General features: G+C 37.6%; 1 protein-coding gene across 5 annotated transcripts in view; it reads right to left on the reverse strand.

The window, feature by feature from the left end:
* LOC145690558 (uncharacterized) overlaps positions 1–19,373 on the reverse strand; it is a 638,254-nt gene that overhangs the window by 316,776 nt on the left and 302,105 nt on the right. Inside the window, exon 1 of one of the 5 annotated variants that reach the window (XM_081765569.1) lies at positions 7,006–7,079. The exons of the other annotated variants lie outside the window; for them this stretch is intronic. The gene's annotated coding sequence lies outside the window, so the exon portion shown is untranslated. Of the gene's footprint in view, positions 1–7,005; positions 7,080–19,373 lie in introns of those variants that run through there. 5 annotated transcript variants of the gene reach the window in all.

A 19,373-nucleotide genomic window follows, 5' to 3' on the forward strand; every position in this document is an offset into this window, starting at 1 on the left:
CAAACGTTGTTGGTTTGGTCACAGTATTCCAAGAAATAATATATTTATATACGAACTCATTTTTTAAGCTGGCAGCCATATTGGATTACAGATTATACTCTTTGATATTTTGTGGATACCTACTATTAACCATAAACGCAAATACTACATTTCTCTTCTCCAACACCAGTGGTGTGAGCTGGACATGCGTTCGATACATAGTGCGACATTTTGAACTCAAGATGTCGCGTTTTTGAACATTTCGCATATTTTCGTCACCTACTAATCAACATTAATGCCAAATTTGGTTTTCCTAGCTTCAGCAGTTTGGTATGCTTATCCTTTCGATATAGGTTTTAAGCAACTATCTTGGATTCAAGGTGGACATAGATTTTCAATTAAGCTTTTGTGAACATTTTGACCCGCCGTAATTTTGGACAGGGTTGTCGTAGAAAGTCGAGATGTCCTCCATCTTCTTTCAATTAAAAAGAGCTTTCAAAGGATGTGCTACCTCTCTTGCCGTTTGAATCTTTTTAGTTGAACCCCACCTGGGACCATGTGGGGACCCTGGGACAAGACGTTTTAACTTAAATCGTTGTACTTTGAAAATAATGCCACACTTCCTTTCCTATTTTGACATTTGTCTCACCGTTTCCCATTTATAGGGGTGATCATGGACTTTTGAATTAAGTTTTTGTTTACATTTTGACCCGTTGCCATTTTGCACAAGGTTGTTGTAGAGAGTCGAGACTTACTGCATTTTCTTTCATTTTACAACAGCTTTCAAACAATATGCTACTTAACCTCCCTTGCCATTTGAAAATTTTGAGTTGGACCCCGTCTGGCTACCCTGCGAGGACCGTGGGGCAATTTTTTTTATCCGAAAAAGTGTGTCCTTGGAAATGATGCGATACGTATTGTCCGAGTTTTCCACTTACCCAACCGTTTTCGAACAAATGACTCGGTTCAAACTATTCTGCCAGGTAATTTTTTGTAGTTCTTACATAACAAAATATGTTGTAACTCACGATATTCCGCCCGGTGGCACTTATAACTTTGGGATTCATCTAGTTATAGCATATCAAATGCAAACACAATTGTCTCGTTCGGCTCTTAGCGGAGCCACTGCGTGACCCTTCCTAGTGAGATTAAACCACAGCAAAGGTTTACACCGCAACCCATATTTTTGAGACCCAGGCCTGATTTCTGACATCACCGCAATGCTTAAGAGATTAAGACCTCTCCAACGCCACCACCAGCTATCAGAAACACATTGCTTCATAGAGGAATATAGGATACCTGAACCCAAAATTTCAGGATCCCATTTCCAGGGCTTTCGAATCCAAGGCCTGATTTCTGACATTACTGCTGTCCTCAATCGACCCTGACATTTCAAACGTCACCACCGTAGTGCAACTACTCCGTGTTTAATAGGCAAATAGAAGAGACCTGAGCCCATATTTTTGGACCTCATTTCTGGGCCTCAGGTCCTAGGTTCCATCTTTGATATTACCTATGTGCTAGGAGGGTCCAGGGCTTTCTAACGCCACCATCTGCATCCAACAACTTCATGCTTAAAAGAGAAATAGAATGAACCTGAGCCCAAAATTTCGGAGACCCATTTCTGGGGCTTCCAGGCAATGGCCCGATTTCTAACATTACCGCTGTGCTCAAACGACCCGAACCTTTCCAATTCCACTACCTTCGTGCAACAATTCCATGTTTAATAGGCGTATAGAAAAGACTCATACTCAAAATTCTGGGACCACGTTTCTGGGGCCTCGTGTTCGGGAGCCGATTTCTTACATCACCACTGTGCTTAGGAGACCCGGAACTTTCCAACGCCACTACCAGCGTGCACCAATTCCATGTCTAACACGGTTTAACTACTGTAGGAGGATTTTAATGGAATTTTCTCCATGCTGTTTAAAAAAATTACATTTCATACTATCAATAAAAAATGAAATGTCAGTATATTAGAAACTATGGTCTTTTAAAATTTACGAAATGGGTACACCATTAATTTTCAGAAATAATTGCAAACTTCTGTAATTTTATTCTGCATATGACCACATAAATATTTTCATTTCGATTCTTTTACGATAACAAATATTTTGTGAAAGGTATGGAAATTCAGAAGGAACCTTCTTTGGGAATTTCTCAATATTTATCAGTGAAGATGAGCAATATGTTGAATGTTTGTAATTAAAATCCAAAATATAGTTTGGCTACGCTATGTTTGAAATTAAAGTAATTACTTCTTAATGAATGAAATTTTTTATGTAAGTTCTGAATTTAAGGTTACTTATTATTAATTAGCATAATAAAAATACACTAACGCACATATGTGTATATGTTTTGTATGTATGTAGATAGATAAAAATCACACAACTAGATAGATACATATGCACAAAAAATATCCTGGTGATACAAGTAGTTGTTGAAAAATGCACTCAGATTGGAAGCATTTCATATACCAACGGAATTAAAAACCCACTGGTAGTGATCAGTCTTTCTAAAAGACGAAATTCATTAAGTTGTAACCAGTAGCGTAGAAAGAAATTTATTTCGGGGGTACAAACTCAGTATGAGTGTATTTCATATTAAAATTCCTAAAATAACCCCCAAAATTAGGCTAAATGCACACAAAAGAATTTCCGGAGGATTTGAACCCCACTACCCGTCCCTGGGTACGTCCCTGATTGTGACCCCTTAAGCCCGTCTTCTACAGCTGCTTCAAGCTCGAAAATGTTATCATTCCCCTTAATTACTTTCAATTCTAACATTCCCGCGCAAATAGAAGCTTACGTATATAGGAAAGGGGGGCAAGAGTACGCAAATTTTAATTAAACTTATATATTTTGGTAAAAAATAGTTACAACGGAAAACTTTTACATGGAACACAAAAGTTGAACTCTCCTTTACGAAATGTGAACTCAACTTTTATATACCTCTATTCTTAGAGGAAGTAGAACTCATAAAACGAAAACTTTCAAATTCGTACTCTTGCCCCTATATGTGGGGCAAGAGTACGAAGTCAAAGGGGCAAGAGCACGCACCCAAAAGAGCATTAACTATTATCACAGATGAAGGTGCTTACTCCTTTACATGATGTGCATTGTTCATGCCACCATTCATGGCATCTTGCGCACTTGATCCAGTCTTCTATTGGTGGATCACTGTAGATGATATTGCATAATGGACACTCGTACACTACTTTCTCACTGACCTGAGGAGTTGTACCTACAAATTCGGTTGTAGCTTTCCTGGTGCAAGATGATGTTTGCCTTTGCTCTTTGGAGGGCGCCGTTTCGGAAGTAAGTTCTGCTCGAAAGGAGAGGATGTCAGAATCTCTGACTTCGAGAAGATCAAGATCTACTGGTTGAGTGCTTGGTAGCAGTTGGAAGAGGACTGACAACCACCAAAGGAGTGCATGATGTAGATGGTCCACATGGGCCCCTGCTTACCTCCAGTAAAGATCAGTTTACTGGCTGAAGGTTTGGTAACCGATGAACGAGCAGCCAGCAGAGAAGTGTTTGATGTGGACAATCTGCATGAGCTCCTGTTTGCTTCTAGTGAGAATCCAGTGTTACTGGTTGAAGGTTAGGTAACAGATGAATGAGAACGAGCAACCGGCAGAAGAGTATTTGAAGTGGACAGTCCGCATGAGCTCTTGCTTGCTTCTAGTGAAGATCTAGCGTTACTCTTTAAAGGTTTGGTAACAGATGGAGGAGGACGAGCAACTGGCAAAGGAGTGTTTGATCTGGATGCACCGCATGGGTCCCTTTTTACTTCCAGTGAATCATCCGATGAATGATTTTGGGCTCTATTCAGGTCTGATGCTTGATTTGTTGCTTCAGGAATGCTTTCGTCTTCAGACCTGGCTTCTACATTTAAGTCTACCACATCCAAAATAGAAGGAAGAAAATCTTCTTCAGTGAACACATCTGGATTCAGTAGGACAACTCCAGATTCTTGAAGGCTGGATACCAATGGTTGCAGCTTTGTAGTAAGCCTCAGTAAACAAGCTCGCAACTTGGAATTATGTGGGATGGATGATTCCTCATCCATTTATCACACGCTGTTGAATACCAGGATTTCAGCGGGTCAAAAAAGGAGCGATCTAATGGTTTCAAATTATGACTGGGATTTGGTGGTAAACTCAACATCACTATCCCATTTTGCCTGCAGAAATCAATCGCTTCGATTGAAATGTGAGAGGTCTGATTGTCAACAAGTAAAAACACCTTTTTCGTAACCAAATTTGATCGCACATGTTGGTGTAAATAATATAACAATTCTACGAAAAGTTGTGAGTTGATGAACCAGAATTAGATATTCCCACAGAACCTGGCGGCGAACCATCGAATAATTTTTATTTCATTTGTTTTGTGGGAAATATCTTGGGAATAAAGGAACCAGATGCACTCCATGAAACAGCTATATGTTAACTCCAATATCACTAAATACAGTTTTATTCACAACTGATTTTTAGCCGACTTTTGGAACTTTATGAGAAACCGTATTTATGCCAGTTTCGTACATGTTGTAGATATCCCGTGAAGAAAAGCCGTTTTGTCCTACAAGATATTTAGACAATTAAGAAAGCATTCAACTTGTGGCTTGCTAAAACCACGAGCTCTCCCCAGACCAGTCTTTGAAGGCTGTTGCAAAGCAATTGTTAAATGTCTACGACGGAAAGACTCGGTCCAATCTCTTTCTGCCATTCGATTCACATGGCTAAAGGATATGGGGAAACTAGTTACGTTCAGCAAAATTGTATGTCATTCTTCTTAGATCTTTTAAAGTTAATTCATAGAAGAGTTGATCCAGTAATGTGATATATTCCACTAATTCGTTCTCTATTTCTTCGGTAAATAGGCCTACTGGCTTTATTGTACCTAAAGACGTTGCAGATTCTCATTCAAAAAAAAAAAAAAAAAAAAAAAGGAAAAAGAAAAGAAAAGAAAAAAATCCTTAATTCTCCTCATATCAGTAATGGGAATGCATAGGATACAAAAAAAAAAACAGATAATATTTAGACCCTTTATAAAAATATATTTCCAAATTCAGCTTATTCCATCAGTTACAGAATGCTTGTCACCTAGGAGGGTAACTTGAGAACTTCTCGATCAATCCTTGATGAAGCTACATATTGTCAAATGTTAGGTTAGCTTCATATATCTTTATAGGATCCCATACCAATCATTGGACTGATACCGCCTTATGCATAGTCGTTTTAACGTATGATTACTAAAGGACTGAGTACTACAGGAAACATGCGGTAGTCGAACTTTTTAGTATGGCACTAATCACACGTCAGAACGACTCTGCATAAGGCCCATTGAAATTTCTTACTGAAGACTACTGACATTTAAGATAAAAGAAGACAAAGCATAGTATTTCTGAAACCTGAATAAAATAAGCAAGCGTAACGTTATTCAATAACTGCAGATGTCACTATCTCACACGTTTATCTGTTTCGAAAACAAACACCACCTTAAATACTGTTATGTAAAGAATGGTATTTAGAATAAAAATGTATTCCTCGTACATAAGAAAATATCAGGATTCATCAGAATTCTCAACGTTAGAGGCTACATGTGGGAACCAGTATTCGTAAAGTTTGCCGTCACTCTCTATTACAACGGAATCTACATTCTTTTTTGATTGTTAGTTCTAAATCAAATTGGATTCTTTTTCATAGAACAGAAGGGGCAAGAGTACGCACGCGTACCCTTGCCCCGTAGGTATGTGCGTACCCTTGCCCCCTCACTACACAATTAACTTCCCCGTGATGTTGTACAGCCAACTGTTGGAAGAAAGTCAATTTACTCCATCATGTCAAACAATGGATATGTTAGAAACTAACGCTTAACAGTACTTTCAAATCGTTATAAAATTGTGTAAGTTATTCATTAACTACTTATGTCCCAATATTATATCAAACTATTAGAAAAACATAAATAATTACCTAGAAAGCTTGTAATTTGCCGCAGCACACTCAAACTTGTTTAGGTTCTAGACGCCATTAACATCAAACTCCAGGTGGCGCATTATTGCCATACGCGAATATATTCACCTGATTTTAGGGAATCGTATCCTTACCCCCCACGTACTCTTGCCCCCTCTACTCTATCTCTTCACTCCTCTCACTTTCATAATTTCATTCTCACCGTACTGATTAATCCGATAGGGTAGAGAAAAGAAGTGTGATTATCTAAGCAAAATCATCACCATGAAGACGCCGAACATGTATTTCAGACTTTGACCGTTTCTGATTTTGAGAATGCTCCTGCGTACAATATAAAAAATACTCGGCACCTTGTATATCGTCATGAACATCGTCATTAACAAATCATATATAATTATTTTCTTTAAATAAAAAGTAAAAACTTATTGTGACTTTTAACGTTTGGGTTTCGAGCAAAACGATCAGGAAAATTTTTAATAAATCTATCTATTTGCAAATCGACAACAATATTGATTTAATAGGGCGCCAATATCTTTTTTGATCGACGCGTCGCTTACCCATTTCCATTACTTTCCTTTTCTTTTTGCTCGTTCGGCGCCCTCTTGGTATTAGCGCCCGGAGTAACTATCCAGCTCGAGTCCCCTAACTACGGCTTTGCAAAGACGGCTCAACGATGGATACAGCGATATTGCGAAACTGGAGAATCGGCTAGACATACAGATAACGAATGAGACCTACCATACAAATGTAACCCATTTGACCATGTGCGTTTGATATGAAGTCTAATCTTACGTGAGTGAAGAATAAAAACAATAAAGAGGATTGTGTTGTCCCATGCAAATAATAGTAATGACAGGCGATATTATTATTATTATTATTATTATTATTATTATTATTATTATTATTATTATTATTTTATTAAATGTGATTTCACCAAAAGTAACTACGAATAACTAAGAAAACTCAAAGTAGCGATACACAACGCGTTTTAAAAAATATCCCATAACAGGATTTGAACTAACGATCTTTGGATTTAGAATTCCATACATTACCGATTTTACGGAGCAATGTCACACTGGCACTCTTATAATGTGTTATCTTCTATTACTTCCTTTAAAGTCCGGAATAGATCTAAAAGAGGAAACAAAACTTCGGTAAATGAACTTACAGGAAAATATGAAACCCGTATTCCCTGATTTTATGTCTACAATATTTGTGCACAATTTAATTCACTTCGGTTCACTTCTTCTTGCCTTTCGGGCGTCAACTTTCAAAATATTGGGTGGGAACTTTTGCTCCCTCTAACCGTTTTTCCGTAGAAAATAAAAAAAAAAAGTATTCGTTTATTTTTTGCCTATTACCCACACAACACATTTCGTTCCAATTCTTCATGTCCTTTACCACACATCTGACATACTGTTACTAGCACTTTGCATATTTTGTGATCGAAGGTTTGAAGTGGACCGTGCCCCACCCAGTCCTTTTCTCCACGAAAACACGAAATCCGTATTCCCTGACTCTATGTATACAATATCTGTGCACAATTTCATCCACTTCGTTTCACTTCTTGCCTGTCGGGCGTCAACTTTCAAAATTTTGGGTGGCGGCTTTTGCCCCCTACAACCGTTTCTCCGCAGAAAATAAAAAGACCTGTATTCGTATATTTTTTGCGTATTTTCCATACACAAAGTTTCGTAGCAATTCTTCCTGTCCTTTACACACATCTGACATACTGTTAGTATCATTTTTGATATTTTGTGATCAATGATTTGGAGCGGTCCGTGGCCCACCCAACCCTTTTCTTCCAAGAAAATACGAATCCCGTATTCCTTCATTTTGCGTCAGCAATAACTGTCCACAATTTCATTCACTTAGGTTTACGTCTTTTTTCTTTTCGGGCGTCATCTTTTAAAATATTGGGTGGGGCCTTTTGCCCCTTAAACCTTTTTTCCGCAGAAAATAAAAAACGTTTTCGTTTGTTTTTTGCGTATTGTCCATACACAAAATTCCGCTGCAATTCTTCAAGTCCTTTACACACATCTGACATACTGTCACTAGCATTTTTCATATTTCGTGATCGAAGGTTTGGAGGGGACAGTGCCCCACCCAGTCGTTTTCCCACTAAAATACGAAACCCGTATTCCCTCACAGTACACAATTTCATTCATTTCGGTTCACTTTTCATATTTCGTGAGCGAAGCTTTGAGGGGACAATGCCACATCCAGTCCTTTTCCCAATAAAATACGAAACCCGAATTCCCTCACAGTGCACAATTTCATTCCTTTCGGTTCATTTCTTTTTGCCTTTCGGGCATCTAATTTTGAAATTTTGGGTGGGAGCTTTTGCCCCAAAAAACCATTTTTCCGCAGAAAAAAATCAGTATTCGTTTATTTTTTGCTCATTGTCCATACACAAAGTTTGGTTGCAATTTTTCATGTCCTTTACACATATCTGACATACTGCTACTAGGACTTTTGATATTTCGTGATCAAATGCTTGGAGTTATACGTGCTCCAACAAACCGTTCGTTCTCCACGAACATACGAATCCCGTATTCCTTCCCTCATTCTACGTCTGGAATATCTGTGCAGAATTTCATTCAATTCGGTTCACTTCTTCTTGCCTCTCGGGCGTCAAATTTCAAAATTTTGGGTGGGAGCTTCTGCTCCCTAAAACCGTTTTACCACAGAAAATAAAAACCCGTTTTCATTTATATTTGCGTATTGCCCATACACAATTGTTTCGCTGCAATTCTTCATGTTCTCCGCCAAGTGAACTTTGTGGTGGACAAACATCGTGCTCGTGGGTTTTCTCGGGGTTCTCCCGTTTCCTCCCACTTTCTTCATTCCACCATTTCACTCATCTCTCATAATCACCGTCTCCTTTAGCCTAACCGGCATAACCGTGGGACGTAAAACTAAAAGATTTCATTTCATTTTTTCTTCATGTTCTTTACACATATCTGACATACTGTTACCTGCACATTTCATATTTCATGATCAAAGGTTTGGAGGGGTCCGTGCTCCACCCAACCGTTTTTTACAGGAAAATACGAAACCTGTATTCCCTTTTTTACGTCTCCAATATCTCTCCACAATTTCATTCACTCCGGTTCATTTCTTTTTGCCTTTCGGGAGTCTAAGGTCAAAATATTGGGTGTAGGGTTTTTGTCCCCTAAAAGCATTTTTCCGCAGATAATTAAAAAATAAGTATTCGTTTATTTTTTGCATACTGTCCACACACAAAGTTTCGTAGCAATTCTACATGTCTTTTACACACATCTGACATACAGTTACTAGCACTTCTGATATTTCGTGATAAAAGGCTTGGAGTGGTACGTGCTCCAATCAACCGTTATTTCCAGGAAAATATGAAACCCGTATACTTTCATTTTGCGTCCGCAATATCTGTTCACAATTTCATTCACATAGGTTCACTTCTTTTTGCCTTTCGGGCGTCAACTTTCAAAATTTTGGGTGGGGCCTTTTGCCCCTTAAACCTTTTTCCGCAGAAAATAAAAAACGTTTTCGTTTTTTTTGCGTATTGTCCATACACAAAATTCCGCTGCAATTCTTCAAGTCCTTTACACACATTTGACATACTGCTACTAGCACTTTTCATATTTCGTGATCGAAGCTTTAGAGGGGACAGTGCCTCACCCAGTAATTTTCCCACTAAAATACGAAACCCGTATTCCCTCACAGTGGACAATTTCATTCATTTCGGTTCATTTCTTTTTGCCTTTCCGGCATCTAATTTTAAAATTTTGGATGGGGTCTTTTGCCCCCTAAAACCGTTTTCCGCAGAACATTAAAGACTCGTATTCCTTTATTTTTTGTGTGTTGTCCATACACAAAGGTTTGTTGCAATTCTTAATGTCCTTTACACACATCTGACATACTGTTACTAGCACTTTTCATATTTCGTGATCAAACGTTTCGTGGGGTCCGTGCCCCACAAAACCGTTTTTGCAGGAAAATATGAAACCCGTATTCCTTCACCGTGCACAATTTCATTCACTTCGGTTCACTTCTTTTTGCCTTTCAGGCGTCAACTTTCAAAATTTTGGGTGGGAGCTTTTGCCGCAAAGAACGTTTTTCGCAGAAAATGCAAAACATGTATTCGTTTATTTTTGCGTATTGTCCATACACAAAGTTATGTAGGAATTCTTCATGTCCTTTACACATATCTGACATACTGTTACTAGCACTTTTCATATTTCGTGATCGTAGGTTTGGAGGATTCCGTCCCAACCGCTTTTTCCAGGAAAATAAGAAACCTGTATTCCCTCACTGTGCACAATTTCTTTCACTTCGAATCACTTCTTTTTGCCTTTCGGGCGTCAACTTTCAAAATTTTGGGTGGGATTTTTTGCCCCAAAAAACCGTTTTTCCACAGAAAATTAAAAAATCAGTATTTATTTTTTTTTGCGTATTGTCCATACACCAAGTTTGGTTGCAATTTTTCATGTCCTTTACACACATCTGACATACTGCTACTAAGACTTTTGATATTTCGTGATCAAATGCTTGGAGTTGTACGTGCTCCAACAAACCGTTCGTTTTCCACGAACATATGAATCCCGTATTCCTTCCTTCATTCTACGTCTGGAATATCTGTGAAGAATTTCATTCAATTCGGTTCACTTCTTCTTGCCTCTCGGGCGACAAATTTCAAAATTTTGGGTGGGAGCTTCTGCTCCCTAAAACCGTTTTTCCACAGAAAATAAAAACCCGTTTTCATTTATATTTGCGTATTGCCCATAAACAAAGTTTCGCTGCAATTCTTCATGTCCTTTACACACATCTGACATACTGTTACTAGCACTTTTCATATTTCGTGATCAAACGTTTCGTGGGGTCCGTGCCCCACAAAACCGTTTTTGCAGGAAAATATGAAACCCGTATTCCTTCACCGTGCACAATTTCATTCACTTCGGTTCACTTCTTTTTGCCTTTCAGGCGTCAACTTTCAAAATTTTGGGTGGGAGCTTTTGCCCCAAAGAACGTTTTTTCGCAGAAAATACAAAACATGTATTCGTTTATTTTTGTGTATTGTCCATACACAAAGTTTGGTTGCAATTCTTCATGTCCTTTACACACATCTATCATACTGTTACTAGCACTTTTCATATTTCGTGATCTAAGGTTTGGAAGGGTCCGTGCTGCAGCCAAGCGTTTTTTTAAGGAAAATACGAAACCCGTGTTCCCTCATTTTATGTCTGAAAAATCTGTGCGCAATTTAATTCACTTCGGTTCACTTGTTATTGCTATTCGGGTGTCAACTTTCAAAATTTTGGGTTGAGCTTTTGCCCCTAAAACCATTTTTCCGCAGGATATAAAAAAAAACACCTATTCGATTATTTTGTGTGTAGTATCTACCTGCCAAATTTCATCAAAATCGGAATGTTACACTTCGGATGTGTTACTTGTAAGTTTCTTCTCTTATGAACACCCACAAAAGTACATAACAAGAACAAAGTTATTGCGGTAAAATGTGAGTTACAGTAAGTTACTGTACTTCAATTGGAGAATCTTTTTCGAGTCGAGTCAAGTTTCAAATGAAACTTGCTCCAATTTACATCTGCCCATCTCTAGCAAGCAAGATCAGCAGCGTCAGTAGCAGACACGAACTAAATGTCTTCAAAGTCTGCTACACAAGAGCAGTTGCGGATCCAGGAGGCGATCAGGGCGATTGTCCCCCAGAAGGGAAATCTTTCTTATTTTATATATAAATAAAACCCATTCCAGAGTTTGGAGCTCTTAAAAGTAGTTCTAAGTAGCAGTATTAGAAACCATTGAGCCCCAAGAAGTCCATCGTAGATGCGCCTCTGGACAAGAGTATGGGTGAATAAACACTTCTTATTCACATTCAGTTTGCACTTCTCAACAAATAAACAATATTTTCATTCACTTCCATCTACTACTGAATTCTACGGAACTGTAATGACTTCTTATGCTTAAAAATAATTATTCATTTTTCAATAATTGTCAACGTTTAAGTTCAGTAATTCACCACGAATAGAGTCAACTAGAACTGTTTGTAACAAAGAAATAACAACATGAACTGTGAAATCTCCTTTCACAAACTGTCGAGGTTTGACAGTCGACAAACTTTACTCTTTTGAGTACAGATTACCTCGAAACCGCGGTAGCCAGAATTAGCCCAGGATAGGGGACTTATATTGAGAAAATGAAAATCTCAGGACAATGCAGAAGTCTTTTAGTCTGAGAGAAAAAAGGAATGAAATTTCTAATTTTTAGTTCTGTTACTCTTGTAGCTCTCAGTCCGTACCAAAGTACTGATAGAAATATGGCCAATGAATTATGACTATTTTGTAGAACATTCTACTTTAATATCACAAGAAATTCATCTTCCGGCTTGCTTGGTTGTGAAAAGTTATAGAGTGTATTGGTATACTATGTAACGTATGTGTACTGTCGCTGATTTGTGATGACAATCAGAAACAGAAGTAAAAGGTAAATTACAGTAATAGTTTTCTGTTAATAATTTTGTATTCAAGGGGAAACGGAAAACCTACTTTTATTTTAACATTTTTTCTTAAAATTTCTATTCGGGTCACACCCTTCCCCCACAACAATGGATACAGAAATGGAGAACTTATTTGGAATTTGATTGTTGATTCCAGTATATTTCAAGCATCACTTCTCGGACCTGGGCCTGTGATATGTCGATATATCGCTATCGTCGATATCTACATTATCATATATCAACATTCGATATCGCAAATATATGGACATGAATACATCATTCTAAATTTTCGATATCGATATTCGGGGGGGGGGGGCGGCGAGGTATAAGGGGCTCCTAAGACTTGCGATGGATGAAGAAATTAAACTTACTTTTTACAATGTTGTTTTCTAATCATAATATCTTTATTACAACAAATTGCAATGTAAATACATCCACCTGCAAATTTGCAATATTATATGGTGTAATTTCTTAGGCGCCAGAACTTTTCTGTTCCCTGAAAAAAAAATCTCGTGCAAAAGAAAGTGCTTCGAACTTTGAACTAGAATTTACCATAGAAAAGTTTTTGTTTCTGTCTTGGAGATTTCAATCCCTTTTGGCCCTTGGGACCGCTCATTGACAAAACGTGCACACATGATCGCTATATGCATTCATGCTGTTAAGCAGAGTCAGAGATTTTAAAAGAAAATGACTTTTTAATAATAATAATAGTAATAATAATAATAATCATTATTATTTATTATTAGTAGTAGTCTTATTATAAGAATGGTGTTTACAACTAGGTTTCCATCTCTTTATCTTGCATGGGAGGGCCGCAAGTCGGCTACGCCATTGGTGTCACCTATTCTGTGTTTGTCTCTTTTTCGTTTCGTGTAGATATTTGTTTTTGTGCTGTTAGGCTTTTATATGAAAACTTTATATTATATAACTTTTTCTTTTTATTAGTTTTTTTTGGGTAGGGTGGGGGAAAGAGAGAAATGCATTCTTCTTATATCTGTTTCTTACCATTCATCTTGTTTAAACTGCTTAAGTAAGTCATTTTGTAACTTTAGATGTCATCCAACTCCGTCACAATCATAAAATTGTCATTCTTAACAATTTGCTTTATTCTCTTATTTGAAATTTGCCACACTGATATTTTTGCGACAAAATTGAGGTTTAGTTCAACGTTTTTCGAATTTGCAACCAACCCAACCGCCGAGCTTTTTGGGTTGCCTGCTATTGCAGGGAAATGAGAATAAGAGGTGGTAATGCACTTTTGCAGTCGTGTATACATTTCTGCACCTCTTTAAATTTTTGGGAGGGGTTCCTTGGACCACCCCTTTAATTTTGGAAATTGCCCATTTTATATATTTGGTATTATAGTATAGCACCCTTATATAGATCACTATAAATTTTAGGTGGTTCACCTCGTTTCCTTTTAGGGGTACAATATTGCCAAATTTTAGTACAACCACGTGTTTGTTTTTCTGGTCCAATTTATCCCCTTTGATGAGATCCTATTACCTTATATGGTTATGTGGTTATATATATTGGTCTATTCCCTATCATAAGACATGGGTATATTAATGCACCTCTTGAAATTTTTGAGACTTGGCCCACCCCTTTAGCTTTGGAAATTGTCCAATTTAAACATTTGGTATTATAGTATAGAACCCTAATATAGATCACTATAAATTTGGGTGGTCCACCTCCTTCTTTTTAGGGGTACAAAATTGACAAATTTTAGTACAACCACGTGTTTGGTTTTGGCCCAATTTATCCCCTTGGATGATGTCCTATTATCTTATATGGTTATATGATCATGTATAGGAGTCCATTCCCTATCATAAACCATAGGTACATTGATGCACCCCTTTAAATTTTTGGGAGGGGTACCATGGCCAATCCCTTAAATTTTGGAAATTTTCCAATTTAAGCATTCGGTATTATAGTGCATGACCTCAACATGTATCATGATAAATTTGGGTGGTCCACCTTGTTCCCTTTCATGGGTAAAAAAAAATGCCAAAATATAAACATAAGCAATATGTTGTATCACGTGTTTGGTTTTTGGCCCAATTTATCCTGTTTGATGCGGTCTTATTACCTTATATTATTATATGGTCATGTATATAGGTTCATTTCCTATCATAAGACATGGGTACATTGATGCACCCTTTAAAATTTGGGAGGGGTATCTTGGCTTATCCACTCAGTTTTAGAAATTGTTTAATATAAGCATTTGGTATCATAGTACAGGTCTTCAATATGTACCACTATAACTTTGGATGGTCCACATCGTTCCCTTTCATGGGTAAAGAAGTACCAAAAATGAAATATTGGAGGTTATTGACCCCTTTGATGAGGATTTAGCACGTTATATGGGTATGTACAGAGGTTTATTACCCTTTATGTTCCCTTTTAAATTTGGGAATTATCAAATAACAAAATTCGGTAAACGGTTTCTAGGACCCATAGTAGTAGGGGTCGACGTATATTGAGCCGAGTCAGCAAAAATTTTCTCGATTCTGATTGGCTGAGAGAGGTCACGTGACGTTAGGCCCCGCCCACGCGGGAAATTCAAATTTTCAGGTCACGTGGTATGATGACCCGCGGGGAAATCCCTCATTCTCTTTTATGACTAGGATTTTTGAAAATTGTTCCCTTTTACGGGTAAGATGTGTGTTTTGATTGGTTGACAGCTGTCACATGATCTTAGACCCAGGGATATTTGAAAATTCGTTCCCTTTTACGGGTAAGATGAGTGTTTATGATTGGCTGATAGAGGTTACATGATCTTAGACCCGCTACACGGTGAACAGGTCACATGGTATGACGTCATGTTTTACCCTTGCGGGGAAATCCATTACTAATTCGTTTCCTTTTACGGGTAAGATGAGTGCTTTGGTACCTTGATTCTGATTGGATGATAGAGATCACGTGATTTTAGGTCCTAGGATTTTTGAAATTAGGATGTCCTTTCTGATGTATACTTTGGTATCTCGATTCTGATTGGTTGATAGAGGTCACATGATTTTAGACCCACCACACGGTGAACAGATTACATGGGAATACCCCTCACTCATTTGTTTCCTTTTACAGGTAAGATGAATGTTTTGGTACATCAATTTTGATTGGTTGATAGAAGTCACATGATCTTAGCACCCCCCACACCCCATGAGTGAAATATAGAGCGATATGTCGGTGATCCTGGATTTTAGAATTTAGTTCCCTTTTTATGGTTATGCGTAAAGTTCCCATGAAGGGTTCAACCTCCTCCTTAAATAACCCTTTTTGGGTATCATGATATTGTACTGAAGTTTACATTAAATATTATCGTTCTCTTTGACAGATAAGATGATTCTTACCTTGATGGAGATCTTGTCCTTGAATTAGTAGCCTATGTCTCTGGAAGTAACAATGGTGAAAGAGGGGTGTCGCTTGTAGATTTCTTATAACACATTGTTGTGAGTTTAAGCGATTTATTGCTCAGTAAACGCTTCATTAATGGAAACAGTGTTGCCAGATTTTTCTTACCTAAACTGCTCCGATTCTTTTCGAAACGGTTCCGCAGAGTACAAGAAATTTTAAACTAAAAAATTTTTCGAACTAAAAAAATTTCAAACAAAAATTTTCAAACAAAAAATTTTCGAACTAAAAAATTTTGAAACAAAAATTACAAAATATTTTCGAACTAAAAATTTAAATAATTTTTTTTAACAAAAAATTTTAAACTAAAAACTTTCGAACTAAATTTTCAGATCAAAAATTTTCGAACAAAAAATTTTCGAACCAAAAAAAATTTCAAAAAATTTCGAACCAATTTTTAAAAACAAGTTTCGAACTAAAGTTGTAAACCACATCTAAAAATTTTCAAATCCAATTTTTTTCGAACTAAATTAAAAACCAAATTTTGGACACTAAAAATTCTTTAATTATTTTTTCGAACAAAATCATGTAAACCAAATCTTGAATATATTTTCCACCTTAAATTTTCAAGATTACCATGATTTGAAAACAAGTGTTCAGGGTTTCAAGAAATAATAAAACACATTTTTTTTTCAACTTGTTGTATTTAACGAAAGGTATGTGGTCTTCCTATACATGTTTATTAACATAATAAATACAGGATCTAGTTAATGAATATTTTGGACGCGTCATCATCTTCGAATCTTGTAGCCGTATCCTGTAAAGAAAAAGAAGAAACGACGGATTACTTTAAGAATTTCTTTTTTTTTCTGAAACAATAAAAATGAGTCAATATTGATAAGAGAGAAATAAAACTTACTCGTAAATGATGGATGTGCTTAGGTTCATCTTCCTCCTCGGGTACAGGATCACTGCATTTTCTTCCACTGATGGATGTTTATGAACTCTTCTGGGTACTGCATTTTTTCTTGGTGTTGCTGCTTTATGGTTAAGGTTCCTCCTTCGGTACGAGATGACTACATTTCTTCCACTGATGGTGTTGGTGGTGGTTTATGAACTCTTGTGGGTACTTCATTTTCTTCTTGGTGTTGCTGCTTTGTGGTTAAGGAAGGGAAAGAAGAAAAGGAAAAGGAAAAAAAGAAATGGCGGCCTTATTGGGTATTTACAGTTTTTTCTTCTTCATCTTCTTTTTCCAGTTCCATCTTCTGTTTTTTAACGTACCCGTACGGAACCGTATCGTAGGAATTGAATTCTTTAAATCGACGTTTTGTGTACTGGATACTGTACATTTTTTCTTCTTTGCGTGTGACGATGGTATGGTCTTTGGTCCTGCATATCTTATGGGGGATAGTGATGGTGACTTGTCCACGGCATTGATTTGTAATCATTTCTTTTAGCGTATTGAAATTTAATTGTTGTCCTGCATTGTAATTTAATGTAAATCCTCTAATTTTGCATATGTAACTGGTGACGTTGGTATCCGGATTGTATATTTCTAGGCTGTAATTTTTTGGTCCTCCACTGACAAATGTTTTGATGTATGCTCGTGGTCCGTAAGACTCCATCTCATTCGATAAGCATCCCAAGTACGTTGAAGGTTCAATGGTTGGCTCCCCGGGCTTCTCCGTAAATATCACAGAATCCGTGTCGAAATATAAAACACGTTCCTGCAACATTTCCAGGTACTTGTACAGTTCCAGACGTGCCTGACATGTTGTAAATGCACCTAACACGACATTGGTGTTTCGGTTTTGAACAGGCACATGTTCATTGTACTCCCAGAACGCATACAACATCGTATCATTGATGGGTACAATTTGATGGAGTTTAATGTCGGGGGAAGTGAGTTTTTCATAAAATTCTTCCGGCCGATCAATAATTGTGGTCTGGCTAAAGTTTGATCTTTGGCAAAGCTTTCCCCATAATGAGTTAACACAAAGCTTAGATAAACTTCTTCGTGCAGGATTATTTTCAATTTTGGACGGATCCAATGCAATACCTTCACGCTCCAGGACGGTTTGTATGAATTTTGATTTGTCTTCTTCGCTGACACAGGAACTAGGCCAGCCAGACGCTTCCATTTTTGATTTCAAAAATGTATTGATATATTCCGTGAACAAGCCACCTGTTTTCGTGATGGGATCATATTGTTCAATGTCATAATCCCAAATTTCAAAAATTTCCACTGGTTGATATCCTAATTCTACTGCTTTCTGGATTTCATATGATACCCATGTTCCAGTGAGGCATCGCTCCTGGTCGTTGTGTGTACACGTTGCTGTAGGGTCTGGGTTCATTTCTTCGGCACACGCAGCACACAGTGGAAAGAGTAGTTTCTTGTTACATCGGTAAGGCAGGAGACCATGATAAAGATGGCGACTTGGTAATATCGTCATTTTGATTAGACCATTGACTTTATTTATTGGTGGTATATTTTCATCACCCTGTAGATAAATTCGTGGATGCCCTACAGGGTATTTAGCACACTTATTGATGTAAGGATAAAGCGAGACAATATCGAAATATTTTATTACTTCTCCTGCTTTTTCGTCGACTTGGTGGTACAATTTCACGCAATTGGTCCTTCCTCCAAAAAAGCTATCTCTTGGATTTAATGGTCTGCGGTTCATGTACGGGTGATTCTTCAGATACGTCGCCATTGCAGGATTTTGTTTTAAGAACTGATTAAATTCGCACTCCCACATTTCATGTACAATGTACCCCAATTCACGCAGTCTTGCATTTTTGCGTTGCGTTCGTTCATAACGGAATTCCATGGTGTCTTCTGGATTGCCATAGATGGGCTGATTACGGCCTGTAGTAAAACATACTTTACACCCGTGATAAAAGCAGCCGGCATGCTCGTAGACGTGCTCCTCTAACGTCTCAGGATCTTGGTAGTAGCCATCAACATGGAATCCCGCAATAAACACTTCTTTTTGTCGGGCCGCATGTAAGATTTGTTTTTCTTCGGTTTTTTCAATGTAGGCCAGCCATTGCATTGCAGCGATCGATTGGGTACTTCTCCATCGATAGCCATGTGCCGGTAGAATTCCTATGGTGTTGGGTTTAAGGAAATTCCGGCGAAATACTAAATTGGAAGCACTGGCAATCGTGATCGTCTCCAAGAAGGGATTCACTTTGGTTTCTGTTTCAAATGACGTCATAAACGAAACGCATGCTTGCCGCAGTACATTGACATCTTGAATACAATACTTGAGAATTTCTTTCTGAAAATCAAACGTGTCATTACGATGATCGTTGTACCACTGCATGAACTTGTTTCTGTCTTCGACGGCCATTTCATCTGCACCATAATACTTCGTTTCTGGAAGTGGTCCAATATACGATTGATTCTCCTTGGTGTTGAAGAAATGTGGGAAGTAGCCTTTGGTTGCGGGTAAATTGAACGCTTTTGACAATTTACTTAATGCCATAGGTAGGAAGTTCAACGAGTCAATGAACGTCAGATTATTCAAGGTTAAACTCAGTATCTTGGTCCCATTTAATATGACG

Source organism: Thermobia domestica, chromosome 7 (genome assembly GCF_964235325.1).
Source record: "Thermobia domestica chromosome 7, izTheDome1.hap1.1, whole genome shotgun sequence".
Lineage (NCBI taxonomy): Eukaryota > Metazoa > Arthropoda > Insecta > Zygentoma > Lepismatidae > Thermobia > Thermobia domestica.